This window comes from Linepithema humile, chromosome 6 (assembly GCF_040581485.1).
Source record: "Linepithema humile isolate Giens D197 chromosome 6, Lhum_UNIL_v1.0, whole genome shotgun sequence".
In the NCBI taxonomy this organism is placed as follows: Eukaryota; Metazoa; Arthropoda; class Insecta; order Hymenoptera; family Formicidae; genus Linepithema; species Linepithema humile.
The window spans coordinates 29,703,580-29,709,830 of NC_090133.1; the positions used below are offsets into that span (position 1 = coordinate 29,703,580).

At 60.8% G+C, this 6,251-nt stretch overlaps 1 pseudogene; it reads left to right on the plus strand.

Moving 5' to 3' along the window:
* Positions 1-5,865: 5,865 nt before the first annotated feature.
* On the plus strand, positions 5,866-6,044 carry LOC137000914 (U2 spliceosomal RNA; annotated as a pseudogene).
* Positions 6,045-6,251: the final 207 nt, after the last annotated feature.

Consider the following 6,251-nt stretch of genomic DNA (forward strand, 5'->3'; position numbering starts at 1 on the left):
TATTATTTATTAGCGAAAGCGAAGGCGGACCGATAGGTATATTAGCACCGGCCTGCCACTAGAGAGACTGCATCGTGAGGCCGGCGGTTATCCATATTTTATTATTTATTGGACAGACGCATTATTTATTTATTTATTTATTTATATATTTTTATTATTTGCATATTTTTAATTATTTTTATTATTTTTTATTAATTTTTAACTGCACAAGATCGCAATGGATACCGGCCCGCGCGTTGTAGTTTTAGCCTTCCCGCTCCCGAACAAAGTTCAATGTCCACGCTGCTATCGGGGCGAGGAGGCTTTTGAGCGAGTGCGGGGGGAGTATTGCGACCCGGCTCATTTGCTAAAGCATTTGAAACAAATGCACCCGGGGGACACCGTGGCGTACGAGTGCTCCGTCTGTAAATATAGAGGCAAGACAGCATATCCGAAAAAAGACGTAGCGAAACACTACGACAAGGAGCACTCGGTCCCCCGGACAGAGCCGGGTCCGACTCCCGGTACCGAAGCGCAGCCGCGGCAGTCGTCTGTGCGCGTCGGGAGTGCATCGGTGAGTGCGCGAGCGCGTGCCCCGCGTGCGCAACAGCGAGCGGCGCCCGCGGGTGTGCCGTCGACGAGCCGATTGACCGGCTGGTTGCAACCCGGGCGCACCATGGCCCCGACACCATCGCCACCACCACCAACGACATCATCGGAGGAAGGGTCCCCCTCATACGCGGCCGTCACAGCAGCATCAACCTCCGCTGCTACGAGGACCAGCCCACTGACAGCGGGGGCAACGGGGACGGTCGCGATGAGGCGCACCACGCGCAGAGGAGTAACACCGGAGGCCGCCGCGTTGGAGAAGACACCTCCTGGCCAGAATGTGCCCGCTGCGTCCTCCAGACGTCCGCCGTCGGCGAGATCGACGCGCGCCCCCCTGCGCTACTCCCCGGAGGAGCGAACAGCATCAAAGCGCAGGGGGACAACAGCGACGAGGAGGCGAAAGACACCCGAGCGCACCCCATCGCCAACCACCGTCGCTGGCACTGGGGCCAGTGGCGCGGTGCGCCGGGTGTTGCGCGCGTCGGTCCCCCGCGAGACCGCGGCAAGGTCGGCACGTTCCCCCTCTCAACCCCCGTCAACCCGGGCGACGGGGGTCATCACCAGGACCACCACAGCGAGAGGGGGTGCAGTCAGAAAGCCGCCCGGCATTTCCCCGCCGCAGACCAGCGCGGCGGGTACGAGGAAGATGAGCCGGGCGGTGAGCGTGCCGACCGTGAAGAGCGGTGCGCGACAGCGGACACCCCCGATCATGCCAACGATCGGGGAGGCGTCGAGGGGAGGACGGGCCGCCACGGTGAGCGCGGAGAAGAGGCCCGTCGCTCCCCCGCGTAAAGAGGCAACGCCATCACCGACGCTGAGGACAGCGGGCACGCCGGCGTCGCAGGATTCGGGGGGCGAGCCGCGAACGAGGTCCGTGGGCAGCCAAACGCCCCCCATGAGGGCCCCCAGTCCGCCACTTCCATCACCCAGTGTGGCGGAAGGGCCCGTGGCCACTGCACACCGAGTGGCCATTACCGCGACGTCGGCAGCGATGACGACGACGACCACGACGACGGTGACGACGACGATGTGCCGCAGCCCCATCATGTCAACGGGGCTGCCGGCACCGACGGGGGGGACGTCGCCCCCCTTACCACCCATCACACCCCCGTCCAATGTGGGGACGTCACCGGTCGTCAGTGGGGCCAGGAGGTCCTACACGCCGACCCACCTTCCATCGAGGGCAACGGAGCGGCGGCAGGAGCCCAGCGTGGTGCAGCTGGATTCTTCGGAGGACAGCGAGGGGGACGTGGAAGGGCCATGGAGGACGCGTCCGGGGCGAAGAGCCAAAAGGCGTCGGCTCTTGAGCGGCGGCTCGCCCGCGAACGAACCACCGGTCGCAGCGGCGACGGTTGCGCGTGCGGCGCCCGCGGTGCCACTCGCAACGCTGGCGAATCCTTTCGTAGTATTAAGACGACTCGAGGAGGAACAACCCCTCAACATAATTGGGCAACGGCGAGACGAGGTCACCCCGCCGAGGGCGCGAGAGGGAGGAGACAACCGGGCGAGTACTGGTGAGTCGAACGCCTCTCATTCGAATGCTCCGGTAAATGTTCGCGGAGTGATGGGTCGTCGACGAGGCCCGAGGACCCGCGTACAGGCCGTCGGGGAGAACGGGGCATCCGCGGTCCCTGTGGATCCAGCAAGGCGCGGGGCGAATCAACGCCGGCCGCAACGACCGCCTGCTCGGCCCGATCGGTCGCCCCGTCGGCAGCCGGCGCGAGCGACTGTCGAAAGACAGCGCAAGCGTGTGAGGCTCGCCGCACGGGACGATCTGGTCGGTCGAGCAGCGGCCGTTGAGACGATTGCGGACCTGGAGGAGTACGCGGCACTCGTCGCGGCCTTCTTCAGGGAGGATGCAGCGCCGACGGCTGACGGGGAGGCGCCCGGTGCCCGAGATCGTCCACGAAGGGGCGGGCGGCCGCGGGGGCGGCGTGCAGCGGAAGCAGCAGTCGCCGACGAGAGAGGGGGTGCCAGGGGGGAGGCACCGGCTGACCCCCGATTTAATATTATAAATTCGGGAGAAGGACGCGGGGGCTGGGTGCGCGAAGCAACCCGCATTCAGGCCCTGTACAGGAGGAACCGTCGCAAAGCGGTGCGAGAGGTGCTACAGGGCCCCGCTGACTTTTGCCAGGTGCCTAAGCAGCGGGTGCACCAGTACTTTGAGCGCCTGTACCGCGACGAGGGCCGACTGGATGGCGCCGGTGCGGATGTGGAGCCCGCTGAACCCGCGACGCCGGAGGATGTCGCGCGCCTCACGGATCCCTTCGCGGAGCGAGAGGTGGACCGTCGGCTGCGGCGTATGACGAACTCTGCGCCGGGGCCTGACGGCGTCACCTACCGTGACCTTCGCGGAGCGGATCCTGGAGCGCGCCTCCTCGCAGCACTGTTCAACATCTGCATCCGGCTCGAGGCAGTCCCAGCGTCCTGGAAGACCTCCAATACAGTGTTAATTTTTAAGAAAGGAGACCGCGACGATTTGGAAAATTGGCGCCCTCTCGCTCTCGGTGACACTATGCCGAAGCTGTTCGCCGCTCTCGTGGCCGATCGTCTCACAGACTGGGCGGTCGACCAGGAAAAACTTAGTCCCGCACAGAAGGGATTCCTGCGGGACGAGGGGTGCTACGAGCATAATTTCGTCTTGCAGGAGATCCTGACTGATGCGCGGAGGAGCCGCAGACAGGCGGTTGTCGCGTGGCTGGACCTTTCCAACGCGTTTGGCTCGGTCCCGCACGCGGCGATCCGCCGCGCTTTCGTTCGAGCCGGCGTGCCGCGGAAAGTCATAGAAATATGGCGATCCATGTACGACGATTGCACTACTCGGGTTCGCACCGTCGAGGGCTACACCGCGCCCATCAACATTCGCTCGGGGGTGCGCCAAGGTTGTCCGCTGAGCCCCATCACCTTTGACCTCGCAATCGACTCGGTGCTGCGTGCAGCTGCCGGGGCGAGGGCGGGGTATGACCTGAATGGGGTTAAATGGTCAATTCTGGCCTATGCGGACGACATTGCACTGGTGTCCGACACGCCTGAGGGAATGGAGCGGCTTCTAGCCGCGGTGGAGGGCGAGGCTCTGTCGGCGGGACTGCGGTTCAACCCTGCCAAATGCGTCACACTGCACATCGGGGCAGCTGCCGGCGGCAGGGTCCTGCCGACAAGATTCGCCGTCCGGGGCCAACCGCTGCCTTGTCTGGCAGAGGGCGAGCCTTATCGGCATCTCGGCGTCCCCACGGGATTCTCGGTGGACCAAACGCCCTACACCACAATTCGCGGCATCCTGGAGGACCTCGAGAAGGTAAACCGGTCCCTGCTCACCCCGTGGCAACGCGTAGAAATGGTTGCCGTCTATCTGCTCCCAAAATTAGATTTTCTGCTGCGGGGTGCAGCCGTGGAGAAGGGCCCCCTCAAGGCCACGGACCTGCAGATCCGCAGGTTCGCCAAAACGTGGCTCAACCTCCCGCAGAGAGCAAGCGCGGAGGTAGTCTACCTGCCTCCTCACAAGGGGGGATGTGGACTGCTTCCGTTGGCTGACCTCGCCGACGTCCTCACCGTTGCCCACGCGTTCCGTATTCTTACGGCGCGTGACGTGGCGGTGCGCGACTTGGCGTGGGCTACGCTGCGGGGAGTGGTTGGGCGACGAATCGGCCACGCCCCTGACTGCGATGAAATCGCCGCCTTCCTCTCCGGTTCGCTGGAAGGGAGGCTGAGGGGTGGAGGGGAGTCCTCCTTCTGGTCAAGGGTCCGGAACGCCGGAAGGAGACAATCCGAAAGGTTGTCCGTGCGGTGGAGGTGGGTAAGCGAAACCGAGGAGATGACTGTAGGATGTCGGGGCCCCAGGGGAACGACGGTCGTGGTACCACCAGGAGCTCGCTCTCAGGTGATTACCCGTCTGCGCTCAGCTGTTAGTTTTTATTATTTAAATACGCTCGTGCGAAAACCGGACCAGGGGAAGGTGTACGAGGTGTCGTCGCGGAACGGGGTGAGCAATCACTTCCTCCGTGGCGGCAGCTTCACTCGTTTCGCCGACTGGCGATTTGTACATCGCGCCCGCCTAGACGTGCTCCCCTTAAATGGGGCGCGTCGATGGGGGGAGGGCGATAAGCGCTGTCGGCGTTGCGGTGGGGCAGCCGAGACCCTTCCCCACGTATTGGGTCACTGCGGGGTACACGCGGCCGCGATACAGCTGAGGCATGACGCCGTCTTGCACCGCCTCTGGAAGGCTTGTCGCCTGCCGGGTGAGGTACGCGTGAACCAGCGGGTTGAGGGCGTGCACGGGGAGCTTCGAGAGCTACGACCTGATCTCGTGGTCAGGCACGAGCGATCGAAGTGCGTCGTCATTTGCGACGTCACGGTGCCCTTTGAAAACAGGCTAGTGGCTTTCGAGGAGGCTAGGGCGAGGAAGGTCGCCAAGTACTCAGCCCTAGCGGAGGAGCTGCACCGGCAAGGGTATCGTGTAGCGGTGACGGCCCTCGTCGTGGGCGCCCTCGGCTCGTGGGACACGAGAAATGAGGCGGTGCTCGTGATGCTCCGCGTGAGCCCTAAGTATGCGCAATTAATGCGCCGCCTCATCGTCTCGGATACCATTCGCTGGTCGAGGGACATTTATGTGGAGCATGTGAGCGGCGTGCGCCAGTACAGAGCTCCTCTCCCTCCGTCTGAAGATGGGGCCCTTGTTGAGCCGCCCCAAACAATTCGCCAGCGTTGGCCCGACGATCAGCGCGGCGACGATCAGGGTGCTTCGCGGCCTTTATGTATGCGTGTGCTTTAGTGCGATAATCGTGGCGGGTGTCAGTGATATTTTTCTGTGATAATTTATACTGTTTCTTCCGGCCCGCCACGACGATCGAGTGAATGTCGCGTACTTGTTCAAGCGAGAGTGAATGACGCGTTTTTATTTATTTAATTTATTACTTTTACTGAGTTGACTAGATTAGAGTTTTTATTTATTTATTTATTAGTAAATTAAGCCGCGCATGCACCCCCGGGACAATTTTATCTCTTGACTTATGTTTTACTGTGTCTCCGGGGGTGCCTTACAAAATGTATTTTAATAGCGCTGTTTTTAAATTTTTACATTGCTCCAGTCCGCCAGCTGGGGCAATATTTTTATATAAACTGTGATATGGTGTCCTGGGGGTGCGCCCTCAGGCACCCCAGCGTGATGCCCACTGCCGGGGGGGGCCATTGTCTCCCGGCCATTATTATTTATAAGGTGCGCGGCGTAAACGCCGAAATATTTATGTATTTTACCCTAGGGGGCTTGCCCCCTGGGGAACATTAGCTGCAAATTAAAGGCGTATAATCTGTTCTTATCAGCTTAATATCTGATACAATCCCCAAAGGGGATTCAGAATATTAAACTGATTTTTGGAACCGGGTGGGTGCCCCGGAGCTCGCTCCGGCTCCGCCGCGGGTCAGCCCAGCATTGCAGTGCCGCAGGGTCTGGCCCAATAATAATTAATAATAATAAATAACACCCTTGTTATTATTGCATTCACCCGGAGCAATAATATAAGAATCAGTTTAATATTCTGACTCCCGGCCCGCGCCGTCCGGGCCGAAAATCGCGATTTTGTGACGGGCGGGGTGCATGTTTTGTCATATTTTCGTACTTATTTTACTCTATTTATTCTTATTTTATTCTTATATTGCTCTTAGCTCGG